This window comes from Thunnus thynnus, chromosome 5, assembly GCF_963924715.1.
Source record: "Thunnus thynnus chromosome 5, fThuThy2.1, whole genome shotgun sequence".
Lineage (NCBI taxonomy): Eukaryota > Metazoa > Chordata > Actinopteri > Scombriformes > Scombridae > Thunnus > Thunnus thynnus.
The window spans coordinates 27,989,867-28,005,732 of NC_089521.1; the positions used below are offsets into that span (position 1 = coordinate 27,989,867).

At 40.5% G+C, this 15,866-nt stretch overlaps 1 protein-coding gene across 4 annotated transcripts in view; it reads left to right on the top strand.

Moving 5' to 3' along the window:
• The window catches only part of LOC137183450 (transcription factor SOX-6-like), a 115,058-nt gene that overhangs the window by 17,269 nt on the left and 81,923 nt on the right, over positions 1-15,866 (top strand). For 3 of the 4 annotated variants that reach the window (XM_067590520.1, XM_067590523.1, XM_067590521.1), the window contains exon 2: positions 2,097-2,166. The exons of the other annotated variant lie outside the window; for it this stretch is intronic. The gene's annotated coding sequence lies outside the window, so the exon portion shown is untranslated. The remainder of the gene's footprint in view (positions 1-2,096; positions 2,167-15,866) is intronic. 4 annotated transcript variants of the gene reach the window in all.

Below are 15,866 nucleotides of genomic sequence, written 5' to 3' on the forward strand. Positions count from 1 at the left end.
GGCAGGGCGTGTGTAGCTGAGGAATGGAGGGAAGAGAGGGGGGTTAAAAAAGAGAGGAAACAGAATAACTGGTTCTGCAGACAACTGGAACGTGTTCAGACGGGTCAGCAAGAGCCACAGAGTGTGAACGGCGCTCAGGGGATTCCAACTTGCAGTCGCTCGATTGAAAGGGTGACTTTTTGAGTCCTCTGCCTTTCAAGTTTTGTCAGGCAATATTGAACCGTTGTCTACCACAAAAAAAAAAAAAAAGTTCTTACAGAAATGTTTGCAGGGATGTTTCACAGAAGTGTGTTTTTTTGCCGACTATTTGTTATCATTATTAATATCACAAGAACTGCTTAGTGTACAAGCCTTTGAGTTGTTCTGGTCAGAATTGCCCTTAATTGTGCCCTAAGAGAAAAATGCATCCAAGAGAGAATCATTTGCTTGATTAAAGACATGAATAAAAGATCATACATACCCAGTGTTTGCTTTTTTCTTCATTGTTCTCAATTAGCCTCAAATTGTGGAATCAAAGACGTGTTAGTATTGCTCTCTTTGTACAATTTAGATGTTGTGTTAAGGCGCCGTCATGATGCAGAGTGCAAGAGAAATACTCCTGTGGTGTGTTTTGTTGCTTTTCTGTGTGAACTCAGCCTCTCTCTTTAAGTCTCTCCTTACCCCGTTCAGTTCTTTCTTTTTTTAATTAGCGGCCTCCCATTCTCAATTAAGACTACCTCCCATCCTCTCTCAATTTGGGGCCCACTCAGCGCGGCCCCGCTCTGAGCACGGTACCATCAAAGCACTCCATCGGCAGTTTGACCTCTTTGATGTTATTATTTGTTTTCTATGACCCCCAGTTTAGCAAATGGCTGTTTGTAGTGTGCGCTTGTGTGCGTGTGAGGCTTTAATAAGGCTGACCCCAGGTTAGCTCTCGGAGTCAGAGTGGTCTGTTTAAGCCAGGCAGCTCAGGAATGGCAAGCTGTCCATCTGATGAGGCTGATTTTTTTTCACTGCTCTTATTGGAATCAGTTTTTGAAAGAAAATATCGGGCATCACTAACTGTATTAAGACAGATCGCGGCCAATTTTTCGACTTCAAAGCTACATACAAGAATCATGCTGTTTGTCGCTTGTTAGGCTTTGCGTGGCTGAGTGTGTGCCGTTGTTTGTGCAGTGAAAGTGCTGTGTGAGAAATACACTGATCCTCTGTTGGCTCTGCCGGGATTTTACACAGGCTCTCTGTTCTGTCCCGAACATCCTCCATAGAGGGACCTCAGGTGGGTCAACAGTGTATTCACTGGGCTCCAAAAACAGTTTCCAATTCAAATTTTCATACTTTGTCAGACCTTAATTTGTTGACTTGATGTGAAGAATTTAGTCAGTGTTCATTAAAATGTTTCCTGATGTGTATGGGAACACACTTGTACTTTAAAGGGTTGGTTCACTCAAGTTACAAATAAAAATGTTCTAACTTGCCTCTGTCCCCTACCCTCATATAGTAGAAATTTAATGGTCCTCACAGCACTGAAAATTCCTCCATCCATTCATTCACCCTTTTTTCAAGAAATAAAGTATAGTCCAATTCACTCTTTTGCATGGGTGCATTGTTAACATTGTGATAATAACAGCAGAGGAAAAAAAATCTAACATTTAGACATTAAAACTCAGAAAACTGCAAATAAAAGATAGGAATAAGATGGAGAAAGGGTAAAAAAAAAAAAAAAAGCATCATGTTAGAATTTAAAAAACCGCAACATCCCAATGTGCCCAAATGAAATTACATTCACGTGTATTGGCAGAAATTAAACCAGATTATGACGAGAGTGTACATAATCAACTTGATACCAACATACCAGACAAAATTGTGTTTAAAAATATATATATATTTAGTTGTTTTATCTGTTTATTAAAAAGCTGACAGTACAGAGATGATAGGGATAGGAGAGATGGTGGAAAATGACATGCAACAAAGGTCCACAGCTTAGATTTGAACCGGAGACGTTGTGGTTTGGCGCCTTGCTTGGCACCTAAAACCATAAGGTCACCAAGTTGTTCCCATTTGTTTCTGTAGAAAATATGGTACTAATAATTTTCCTCTTTTTTTTCCTTTTTTAGGTGACGTTCATGAATTTTAAAGTCATCCACAAGTGAGAAGAGGGTGTTGGAGTTGAAGTCTCTTATTTGCGTGAGTTTCCTTCATTGTTAAACACAAATGATATTTATTTCCTTGTACTGAAACACCGCCAGCTTGTGTTTTGTGCCACTGTTTGGCACTTTGGATGATTGCCTCCACCAAATGGCAGATAATAAGCTTTCAAAGAGAGCACATCACTTTGTCCGCGGAGCAGAACGGAACGACTCTTGCTGGTGTCTGAACATGCCACGTTTTGCACCAGCAGTCGTGTTAGCAGAGCAGCACGCAAAGTCTAGTGTGTGTGTGTGTGTGTATGTGTGTGTGTTAGTCCATGTTAGCAAAACTGTAGCCGACTCTGTGCATGCCCGCTACCTCTTGCCTCCATCGGCACATACAGAACGCTTTTGATTTGTTTCACAGAAAATGCAGACCTCCGCTCCAGTTAGTATTCTGCCCTGCGCACCCTCAATAGCTGCTTTCACTTGGGTGAAGAAAGGGATCTTTTAAAGACTCTCGCAGGCATCACTCCAGGAACCTTTCAGCGCCGAGACCTACAGTATGCCTTTTAATGGACTTTCTCTCTGTGAGCAATAAAGATTATATCTGGAGTCAAATAGTGCTTTAGGTAACACTAGCCCAAATTAAGCTGGTGAGGTCGCAATGGCTGATCTCGATGGTTTCGGCAGCGGCGGGAGACAGAAGAAATGTACAGATGGGAGAGGTTGGAGAAAAGAGTGATCTGGCCATCTGGCTAATCCCCATGTTTAAGAATACTTATTAAGGCCCTCTCTAGTGGCCCTTGAGCTGTGTCACTTCTAGGTCAACAAGTGGCCTGTGTGATTCTCATTGGCAACTTGCTCTCAGAGTGGACAGACAAGCTTCAGTGTTTTGTTGTGGGCGATAATCTGTTTCCTGATGGTTAGTGTGGGAGTTCAGTTTGAAAGACTTGATTTATAACTTGTGTAAATCATCTTGTATCACAATCTAGAGCTATGATTCCCAACCTGGGGGTCAGGATCCCACCGAGGGGGTCAAAAGATAAATCTGAGGTGTATGATGGTATTTCTGCAGAACAAAATTATATTTATTTTTTCAGACTTTCTTTTGCTGTTTTTCTCGTGAATTACTGGATGTTTTCACCTCTTAATTTCACTAAAAAAATATTCAAATATAACACGAGAAGGAAGAATCACTCTGGTTTAAACGGTGACAATCTGCTGATCTATGCAACCTGTGACGAGAGGCTGCAAGTACACATATCTTTGTCTCAAAGATCGGAATGATCTAAAGCAACTAACTGGAATAACTTAAGGGATCTCTGGTGATTAATACTTTTTTGATGCTTTGGTAGATGATATATTATGCCTCAACTGCAATTAAATAATGAAAACATTTCAGCAATTAAAGCAGGCCTTACAGGATTTCTTTCTGCTTAATTGCACTGCGTTTGAAGAAGGGATTGTGTCACGATTGGGGAAAACCGGCCCACTTAGGCTCGCTTTTAATTCCATCAAACGCCCTTAATTTCATCAGCTCATCTGAAAACTTGAAATCACATTATTGTGTCTTTTAACATGCAATTGCTTTTCAAATCTAATTACATGGCGGTAAGATGACAAGTGGACCCTCCTAACAAAATTACAGTCTTTATAGGGTACCGATCCTGTCGTGACAGCAACAATTTATGGTATCTTTGTTTTATAGGACTTTAGAGGGAAACTAACGTGGTGTGTTAGAAAACTTACAAATTCAAGGCCTTGGCTTACTATACATACCTGATGGCTTTAATCAGAAGAGCAGGGATGTGTCCATGACAAATGTTTTAGATGATCTGACATCATCAGACAATTCAGAAAATCTGTCTCGAGAAAGATCCACATTGTGTTTACCTTCAGAGCGTGGAGAACTAGATCCAGATTTGTATTTGTGTATCCAAAATCGGTTTAGTGCTGGATTAGGAAAATATGATCACAGCTCATTTAGCCCTAAATTTATGCAATGTGTTACATCAGCAAGGCATTTCTAGATATAGGCTTTTTTCATCTGTGATATACTGTATATATACTGAACCTGCAAATTTGAGCTGCTTCAAAAATAGCAGTGAGAAAGACTCTGAGACAAGAATTCTGCCACTGTATGCATCATGACAGGCCTATTTGTGGAGCTCTGTTGTTACACATGGCTGCTGTAATGGCAGTCATTTGCAAAGAGTTAGAAAAGTGACCAGACAGCAAGCAGCTGTGATTTGTGGTAAGCTAATGAGCTAATGATCTAATGAACCCACTGAGGTTACCTGTTTGGAGCTCCCCAAAAACAATGTCCTTCTCTGCTCCGTGCCTTTTTCCTTCAGCTTCGTATGTGAAGTTCACTGCGTTACAGTGTAATCAGCACCACTAATGGGCAGCGTCTAACAAAATTTAGTGTAGTTTCTCAGTACTTAACCATACGTTAACAGTGAGCTATTATGTCTTCTCGAACTTGGACATTTAGTTAATTGATCTGATTTGTCCACAGATATGAAATGTCCACTTAGGTCTAGAGTGGACAGAATGCCTTGCAAGTTTGTGGTAAGGAAATTATTTAGCGGTGGGAAAAGGGAGCTGATCTTCAGCGATCTGCTACGGCCACGCTTCAAGTCAGAGCATTCGTTCATGCGTGCCAGCTCACCAGTACATGTGCGACAAGTATGTTTGTGTGTTATGTATTTAGTTGTTTGTCAGGCTGTGTCTGTATCAATTTATTTGTGTTTGTGCTTGCATGCATGTTTGTGTTTTGCACACTCATGCCTCATCAACATCCCATCTGAGGCCCATCTGGTTTGCTTTGAAGAGGCTCGTGGAGCTGCAGCGGCCGGGGCTTTAAGGCAGGGCCGGGCCAGCAGCGGTTCCTCCCCACTTACACATAAATCCACGGTACGAGGCCCGCTGCCAGTAACAGTATAGACCGACCCTCGTGGCTACTTCCCAAACCACCCAGGCTCATACCCCACTTTCTCTCTTCTATTGCCCTTGAAATGGGGCCTGCTCTAAATATTATCTCCCCCTGTGCTTTATCCCTCCGTTTATCCCTAAGTCGGCAGAGAGAAGAAAGGAGCCGTGGGGCTGAGTCACTTTTTCCCCTCTCTTCTCCTCTCTCCAAAACCACAGGCAGCGGCAGCGGCTTCCTGGAGATGAGCGCTTTTGTCTGTTGTGTGACCGCTGCGGCTTTAGGCAGATCCTCCTCTGATGAGGTAATGCACAGGCTAGATGAGGAGGCAGAGTGAGAAAGGAGGGAGGTGAGGGAGGAGAGCAGCCTGAAGATGGATCTATATTTTAACCTTTGATTTATCCGGGGGAAAGGCTTTTCTTTGGGTATGCATGCTCTTTTACAGCAACACCGGGCTTCACACGGATGCCACGGCACACATTCACACCTCCTTAGAGCTGGCCTGTGTGACCAGTTGGTGGCTGCTGGTCTTCTCCACTAGAGCATCTGTGTGTTATGTGCTTTGATGAGGGGCCCCCTCACATTTAAATGAAGAGAAATCATTACTACTGCAATAAGTTACACTCCCATGGTGTAAAGTGTAATTTATACCACCTCTCAGAAGTGTAATTTGACATGTTGCAACATTGGACAGTTGTTGAACGTCATTTTGAGTATTTGCAACAAGTTTTTCTAATGTCTGTTTCAAGTGTGTCAAGGGAGACGTAAAGTTGCTCTGAAACATCTACTTGACGTAATGTGAATACGATGTATGGATAAATGACAACACTCGTGTTCATCGCTTTCCCTCATATGCCTGACAACACAGCAGTCTCTGTGTGTCTTAAGTGTTCTTTTAACAGGACGTAGAATCAACTTCTTACTCAACACTTTTTTTTTTTTTTTTTGCTGAAGTATTAATCTACTAGTGCAAAGAAGTAGCTGGCGACTTTAGTGCTGGTGCCGGTGCTTCGGAAAAAGCTCATGATACTCACCCCAGGCCAAGCAGAGGAGTTGGCAGTAGAAGGAACTGTAGTACACAGGGAATTGGCAAAGCTGCAATTGGAGGAGAACGGGGGGAAAATATAGAAAAAAAAGTGAGAGTGAATGTGTTTCCTGAGTCCACTCTTACAGTGGCACTGGACACACTGTTATGCGATGAGTTATGTTTGTTTTTTTGGGAAAGTTAGACGTCTGTGTGTGCCAGGGATTTTTCACTTTTTTACTTTTTTAAGAAAAATATGATAACAATAAATTAAACAACATTTCAAGCATAAAAGCATAGAAGAAAATACATGTCATATTAAAGAGGTAATAATTTGGGTCCATTTGCACCAGCAAACAAAAAAGTCTTCCTGAATTCCAATTAACACATCTACAAGGACAATAAAGAACTAAAAAAATAATTATTAAATTATTCCTTTCATTATTCACTCCATGTATTACCGTTTGTAAAAGTTTTTATGTGATACTGAAGAAAGTTTCCACTCAGCTTTCACAATCGGCTATAAAAGTTTTATAAAGAAACCCAGCCTGCGTGTATCACCGTCGATATGTAAGCAGCTACACTCTCTTCATGTCTTTTTTTTTCTCATTTCTACGGTGACAACTGTTATCTGCTCGGACTTCTGTCCTCCTGTTGAGGGATGCCACCAGAGACGCTGACATTCATTCAATTGCTTCCTGTTTTAACTGTCATGGGTCACGGAGGTCAGAGGTCAGGGTCAATCTCAGCTGTTGTGCTCGGGGGGCTACAGAGGACACCACCTGCTTCTGAGATCATGGTGATCCAGCATATTATTCTCTTCAAACAATATGCTTCTTTAACAGTTTACATTCTTTAGCATGCCGTAGCTGGAAAAAATGTCATTCAGCTGTCTTCCTTCAACACTTCATTTAAAAACAGAGGGTTTTTAAATAGCTTGTGTTTGAATTTAGTGTTGCCTGTAGGTAGAAAAGAAGATCGAGTCACAAAGCAACTCCTCTGCAACAATAATTTTGATGCAATGCTATCACCTGTTTCTTAGGAGACTTGAACACAGTGTTACCATTTGCTAACACCGACGCTGACAACATCACATCCTCATAATTACAGTATTCTCATTACAGTAAAAATCCTGCATCTCATCTTAAAGCTGCCATCAGCCAAAATTAACTGGGCTTAATGGCTGCTGATTGCATTCCTACACCGGCCAGCCCCTCCTCCATTTTTAGTGATCTGATCGTTTAAGTACATGCTAGCATAATTGAGGTCTCCTCCTTGATTAGATTTGCACCAGCTTTTAACAAAGCCTGCTCGAACTTAATCCAATGAGCCCCATTGTAGCGAGACCGGAGGGATGACATCGCTCCTGGTTAGCTTCAAAATCAACGGAGCCGTCAAGCAATTAGAGGCTACGCTGATAAAGAGGTTGGACGACTTCAGCTAATGACACGATGTTTCTCAAAGCTCACAAGATAATAAGTGGACAATTGAGCCTTCTTACTATGGATTACCTAATGCATAAGCTACAAACTTTTTAGAATAGACTCACTTCTTTCCGTGAATTAGTGACATTGCTTCCTTTGGATTTTCCCTAAAACACATGACACAATAAGGAAATAATCATATCTTTTAAAGTGAAATAAAAGCCATTTTAATTTGCCATTGAGGCATGGTTCTTGGTTTTGACTGGATCGTAATGTTTATTTAGTCAGACTCATCGAGTATGGGCCTGTTCTGACTGGAGCTGTCACATTCAGAGAGTTCAAGTCATTTTGACGCTAAAGACCTATTGTAGCGCTTCACCTCTTCTGCTTTTGTCTATTCAGAAAATACACCTGCATTAGCTTGTCTTGGGGTTTTACACAAACAAAACAAATAAAATTGGGTATAAACTGATTGCACTCAGCAGACCTGACCCACTGGGACTGGAACAAGCAGCCCAGCAGGGTGTAGAGGTGTCGTCTCTGGCTGCGTCCTCTGGTGACACCTGCCCTTCCATAATCACAGTTAGAAACTAAACCTCCTCCTGACCTGTGGCTGTGTGTCACACACTCAATCCCCTAATCTTCTCCTTTGTTCTCTGTCACCGTCAATTAGTCAGGTACCAGGAGTCAGCCAGAGGAAAGTGTGTGTGTGTGTGTGTGTGTGTGTGAGGATACATGCCTGTGCTGGGAATCTTCAATTATTTACCGTTGCGTTTATAAGAGGATATTATATCTACTTTGTGCACCTGTGAATTAGAGCTGAATTAAGTCGTCAATCGACAGAAAAATTAAAACCAACAGGGTAATTAAAATATTAAAGAAATTATAGCATGAACCGCAAATTTCTTAGAAGACGCCTTCTTTTTTTTTTTTTAGTTCTGAGACATATCGTGAGTGCAATGTTTATCTTTATATCACTTTGCAGACATGTAATAGATTGTGTCTAGATTAAGGGCAGGGAAGGTTAGGATTGAGCTTAGACTCTCTCTCTCTCTTTATCTCTCTCTTTATCTCTTCTTCTCATCTACTCTGTGTCTGTGAACTCTTCTATTCTTAACAATAGGATTTCACACGCAGTATAAATAGGTCTGGACAAGTTTGAGCTCACCTGTTCAAGCTGTAACTAATCCAGAACTATTCCTATAGTTCCCCTGAGGTTCAATGATCAGGCCCGTAAGGTGCCAGAGGATGAGCAGGCACGCTGGTTTGTTTGGAGAGAAATATTGAAAGAGAGAGAGAGAGAGTGAGAGAGAGAGAGAGAGAGAGAGAGAGAGAGAGAAAGAAACAAACAAGTGATTTTGGACGCAGGCCCAGTTTGTGAAAGACCGTTTTGGAAATGAAAAGCTGTTGATTACAGTTGATGGATGTTTTTGCCGTGTTTTTGTAACGTAAATGTATTTTTTATTGAAGCTTTGGCAGAACAGGAATAGCAGGTCAGAAAAATGGTGAATTTGTAAAGATACGGTGCACTAAGACAACATTAATCTTTGACATGCAAGAGCATACACACCACCTTATCTGGGTCCCGTGTTTACAAGCAATTGTTGACAGTAGCTGATATGCAGTGCGATAAATGCACTTTGATTTACTGGGGAAACAATGCTGTATTATGTGAGCCAGGAACACTTAAGACTGAAGTTACTGTGATATGAACACAGGCCAAAATGTATGTGTGCGTGTTCAAGAGGGCAAGCAGCTCTGGAGTATGTTTGTTAAAGCCTTTGGATGAGGCTCCAAATACTTGGCTCCCTTTCAAATGCTGGATCACTTGCTGATAATAGAGACAGATTTTTGATGCTGGTGCCAATTTGTTGTTATTAAAAGATACGCGTTTAGATACAGCAGTCAAAAGTGCTGTGTACAGACATTGCTGCAGAAAAAAATATACAAATGCAAATGATTTATCATCTGGATGCTATTAATTTAACGTATGGAGTCTTACTCAATAATTAATGTCTATTGGCATATGACCCTATATGCCATACAGTAAACAGCATGTCTCATAACTATGTATGAGATCTTGTAGTCAGCTAATATATGGCTCAAAGGCCCAGAGACAAGCCCTGGGTCTTAATAAATCAGCCATATCTAATGAACCCCCTAATTGTGATTTACAGCCTGCAAGCCCAGTGCTGCGATGGAGAGAGAAATGGGTAAAAAGAGAGAGAGAGAGAGAGAGAGAGAAAGAGCGAGAGAGAGAGAGAGAAAGAGAGAAAGAGAGAGCAGACAGAGGACGAGAGTATCCTCGTCCAGCGGAGCACCGGGCAAAAAGAAACGCTGCTTTATTCAAAACGCTGCTCCCTTCCAGCAACTGTGAAATTCTTGCGTGAGTCTCATGAGAGGTTTGTCCAGATAGGATACTTTATGCGATAAAAATCAGAACAGCTGGACAAGTAACCGTTACACTCGCGGTCCAACCAACAACATACACGCACGCACGCATGTACACGCACGCACACACACACACACACACGCACACAGAATATTTATACATTCACTTTAAGTAGTAATCTCTGTTCCAGTTCCCTTTTCATTTCTGTCATTTACTGCCTGTCGTGATTTTTGCACTTACAATGGAAGCAGTGCCGTGACGTCCTTTTCCTCGGATTGTTTTGTTGCTGATTTTCAGTTTTTATTTATTTGTTTATTTTGTTGCTATCGCCTCTCATGCTTACTCCAATCTACAACTCCAAAACTTCTATACTCCAAACTATAACTGAAAACATGCAGCATGTTGCCTCTGCGCCAGAATATTTTTCTCATTAAAGACCTATAACACTGGCTTTTATTAACTGTTTGTACACTTTTATTATTATAGCTAATTTAACTGATGATACTGAGCAACAAAATAAAAATGTATTGATATGAAAGGTTGAGTCCCTTATGCAAAAATTGCCAGACTTTCCACGCTTGACGTCAGTCATGTTGGACTGAACAAACCCACCTGAGTCGTAAATATTTTCCCTGATTCAAGGGCTTAGGCCCATGTGAATAACGGCTGCTGTGATTGGATAGATTAACACCTTACATGGTTTGAAGTGAGGCCTTGTGTGCTGTGAACAATGTATATTCACTGTGGTCTGGTAAAGGACAATGGATACCTTGTGCAATATAGAGAGGCAGTGACCTTGCAGCGCACACTCACACTTCTTTACAGTCAAGGGTGTGACTGTTTGCATGTGTACTTATGTTATGTGTTATGTGTTACTTATACTTATGTTCATATTCCAGAGGAAGGCAGAGCGTGATTTATTTAATTTCTCCACCCGGTTTTTCTCTGCTATGAACTGACCACAGACCTGCCTCTGAAACATTTCATCTCTCTCTGCCCAACATGCGTTTATTGAATACAGCCTGCTTGTCCATGGTATCAGATATATCATATAGACTCTCACACAATAGTTTCAAATCACACAACCTATTTCTCATAATACACACATACAGCCAGACACACCCACGTACGCTCTGTAACATGCAGCTTCAGACAGACCAGGGGACACACTGCGGAAAGGATTAGTCTGGATTGTGACAGCTCGACATACCGGGGGACACTGACATGCCTCCAACTGCCAAACAAGACAACTGCTGCTGGAGAGGAGAAGTTTTCATGGTGCTCCACTGCTGGGTCAGCAAGACCTATTTCACTTATCCTCTGCCTCCTTTGCACTGCCTTCAAATATCTCTAAAATGCCACGATTTCAGCACTGAGTTTGTTTTGTAGATTTAAATAAAAAGTAACGTGAAACTTATATTTATATTTTATATCTTGGGGACTCCAGAGTAGATGAGTTCAAGAATAAACTGAGCTTTAATTACTGTGCATGATATATCATCATTATCAGGAACAGTCCTGCCAGAAGATAAAGAAAAGTTTATTCTTGGATGTTTAAGATAGATTAGAATTAAATTTTGTTAAGTTAAATGAAGTTTTTTTTTATAGTCTCTTTAATTCTCTTCATTAGTCATTCGTCAGATTTCATAACATGTGATGAATGTTGTTACTCAGATTGTTTTAGTGTAGTATTTGTTTCTAGTGGTTGAACTTAAAAATCCAAGTATTTTGTAGTGTTACTCTTGCTGTAAATTGTTCTGCATAAGAGTGTCACATGAAAGTTAAAAATGTAAATACATTCCTACGCATCTCCACATTTTCTCTTGACATGTCGGTGAACGTGGCAGAGTTGATTACTGCCAAAACGAGTACAAATTAAATCCTGTGTTCTGAACACAGACGACTTGTTACGACCATCTGTACACATTACACATTCAGGTCGGTCAATAATTGAATAAAAATATGTTGTTTATCAACCGACTGAAAGTAGCATGCTTCTGAATAATACAGGCATTTCATGCTAACAAAGCTGGGGAAATCCTCAAAGCTCTCTCTCAGATAGGGAACAAAGTTCATTGTCAGAGGATAGAGAGGCAACTGGGATTACAATGGAGGCATCCAGTGAAACAACTTGTCAGTCTTAATCTGGGATTAGCAGGCTTTCGCGCCTCCTGGGCGCTCTAAAAGCCACCTGTTTGGACACTCCTAAGGATGATGTTACACTCTAGAGCTCCTTGTTTGGTTCAAATTCTTTTGTTTACAACAAGCTTTTAAATTATTTTCTCTTCTCGTTTTAAAGTTAAAATACAATGTTCAAATCTATTCATAGATGAATTTGCTAAAATAATAAATAGTGTATTAATGAACTCTGTTATTCTGCTGCTTTGCAGAGCTGCAACTGTTTTTATGTCTTTGCATCAGTGCCACCGAGAAATTCCTCCAAATTTGTTGTTCTTTAGGATTGCAGTGAATTTTATTCCACTTAATTAGGTATGATGCCTGTCTTTTCAATTATCTGACACATCAACTGAAAATGAAATTACATTTGATCGTTTTACACGTTTGTATTTGAGAGAGCTTTATTCCCTCTGTGTCATAGTGTCATCTTAGCTCAACATTCACTGAATTATAAATGTGGACCAGGGATAGACAAATGCAGTAAATTAACAATGTTGAAGAACAGTAAACATGGATGTCTGATTATTGTTCTTGGCTGCAGTGAGACCCTTGAGTCCTGTATGACTTATTGAAGCTCACTTTTTTTTTCTGCTAGCCTCAGGGCTAATGCAAATGAAAAATGTGTGAGGGCAGCTGTTGTATCACCTCGGGCTTCTGTCATGACTTTCTACTGTTGATGTCACCCTGAAACAGACTTAACTGACAATGATACTTTTGAAACTTAACCCTTTGGAAATTACACACATATATATATATGTATATATATGTAAATGTATTTCATCTATATTACTTCTGTTACTCTATGTTACTATTACTTAAGATAATAGGATTTCCCCTTGTTTACAGCTGCTTTCAACTATATGAAGAAGTCGCAGCACAACAAGGCTTAAAACTTGTGTAACAAGCTTATTTGCGCATCACAGCCGCATTATGTTTGTCCCCAAAGAGGTCAAAGGTAACCGGTGTGATAATAAGGATAGTGGCTTGAAGTGACAGGACAGGTGGCGGTTCGGTGCTCTATCAGCTCCTCCTTACAGACAGCGTATTACCTCCTGTAAGGTGTTTGTCAAATGGCAAGCTGTATGTGCTTTAAGCTGCATTGATCAGAGGTTAAAGTAGGTGAGGAGAAAGAGAGATGATAGGCACTGGAGAGAAGGAAGGAAGTTAAAGAGATTAAAATGGAGAATAAAATGATGTTGGCTGTTCTTGAGGCAATTACATTACTGTTGCTGACATGGAAGCTTCCTCCTCTCCTTTAAATATCTTAATTATAGAATATTTTAGGACTTGATACATTTTATTGTTTTATAATAGCTCCTTATCATCTGTTGTTCAGACCCTCCTTAAGAAACCTTCTGGCCAAGGATTTGGAGATGGTGGTCCATACTCAGCTCATATTCTTAGTGCTCTCAAGTTTTTCCACCATATCACAGCACAGAAATTGAATGCTAAGTTTTTACCAGTATGTGAACACTGGTGTGTTAATTGTTGTACTGTTGAAGCATCACTTTCTGACACCCTTGCTCATGGCATAGTAATGTACCATTTAGAAACTGCTCCTGATTGGTTTAGGTATCATTGTGTCCTCCTCTAGCAGATTGGCAATTAAAGTGGAGTTCCTCAGGGTTCTAGTCTCTGTCCTATGCTATTCTTTCTGCTCCTGTTATAGGATTGTTTTCCCGCAAGACTTGAAGTTTTCCAGACTTGTTCAGTAATAAAGCAGATGGCCATTGAGCATAAAATAAATGGAGAACATTTTTGTCAGACTCTAGTCTCATTGAGTTTAAACTGCAAACAGGAGACTTGAAGTCTTGCTGTGTTTTGCAGTGTTTCACAGTTTAGCAACATAACCAAATGACCAAAGGAGGCTAAAATGGCTCCCCTCCGGTCAGTAGAATTGACGAAACATTTCGTATGAATGGCAAAACGTTTTTAATAGCCAACAGCAAGTCCAGTTGACTGTCTAATTATAGATTTCATCAAGCTGCCAACAAAGATGCCTAGTGCTGCTTTAATTGCTTGTTTCTTTATGTAGCGTACAAAGTCTGCTGTTTTATGGGCAGAATTTTGGCTGTTTATATGAGGGGGCACTGTAGCTACCTGGACAATGTGGTCTACTTTAAGGATTAAGAGACAAAATGTTCACCCTGACCAGTTCTTCTAACTACCTTTCAGCAGGAGGGCAGCAGACAAACAGTCCTTTTGAGCCACTGAGTGTTGACTTTGGTCTTCAATAGTTTCTTCAATGGTTTACTCTGTGTCGTTGCCATAAAGTAGATAAATGTATATGTGTACTGTATTTGTGTTAGCTAGGGGTGTGTTCCCGTGCCAGGAAAAATAACAAGCACAAGGGAGGGTGTTGGTCAATAAGGCCACTTCTGGATTTCTGGGGGTCTGTGGTTTTGGTCCAGCATCACTGAGCTACAGAGCTTGAACACAGAGACCCAGCATAGTGGTGTGTGTTTACGCCCACTGTACAAACGACACATTCATCATTTTTTGAGTGTTCAATCATTGGCTTTGATTGATATTTTCCATCAGCAGGGCTAATGGAGACATCAAATCCCATGTTTGCTCCAGGTGTCCATCTGATGAGAGACAAAATCCGTAAATTGCAATGTTTTCGTCTGGAGAAAGTGAATTTTCCCCCATGATGGTGTATGGAGTATTTTGTGGCAACTTTTATATTTGAAGAGATTTATTTCAACATATTACCATCCTTTTCTCACAAATGTATTACTCATGCATTAGCTACCTCAAAAACTTTGCTTACAGGATATCATTTTAATGATGCAACCTGATAACCAACCTGCTTAATGTCAAATTACTTTGTGTGGGGCTTCTGTCCAATAGTGGGCTCAGCCTGTAGCAAAAGCTCTGTACAAATGTCCCAGTAGTTCCTCTGTCTATTTCAAACAAACACTTGATTATGTTGATGATAGAAACTTAAAATACTACACTAGAGAGTAATAAGACTATCATTTATGACCCAGTAAACATGTTGTTGCTGTCTGGTAAAAATTGACCACATTGTTAGTTATTTTTAGGGGGTTTTAAGAGTTGTGCAATTTTCCCTCCCCATCAAGCTGAAGGACATTGTTCCACTGAGTTTAAAACATACAAATAACAAACTATTATTTAAAGACAACTACAATATATTCTTACTGTTTAAAAATGAAGTCATTCAGTTAAACAGAAACTAATTCAATGTTTCTCTGTGACCAGCCTGAAAGCTTATAAAGGTAAATACATAGATCTCTTCATTGTAACATGAAGTCAAACAATGACTTCTGTTTACTTGAGAATCAAGAAAAGTTTCGGTTGTGACGGTTGATTGATGTATACACTGTTCTGACCTGACCATTGCGCACTGCATCCTCCTTCTGCTTACCTACCAAGTCATGAAAAGTTCAGAGACTACCGCCAGTCGCATGCGATAAGCACCTACATCTTTGAAATAGTGCAGCTACTTGTTGGCTCGGCCGGCTGCAGAGCCACAGAGCTGCCTCTGACACCGAAATCATGTTAATGGGTTGGAATTTCTGAAAACAAAACTGCTTTTCTTGCTATTACGGCAATGACGAAATGGGCCGGATTGGGGGTAACTGGCGTTCCTATTGAACATTTCTATTTTGGGCAAAAGAGCCGGGACGAGGGAATCTCTGGGAGAAAACAGGCCAGTGTGTGTGTGTTCACATTCCACATGTCTGACCTATGACAGTGCCCTCTGTTTTCAGTGCTCTGCGATGATCTAATGAGAGTCCAGACAGACCCAAGATTTAGGAGCTTGGAGAGCTGTTCTCATACG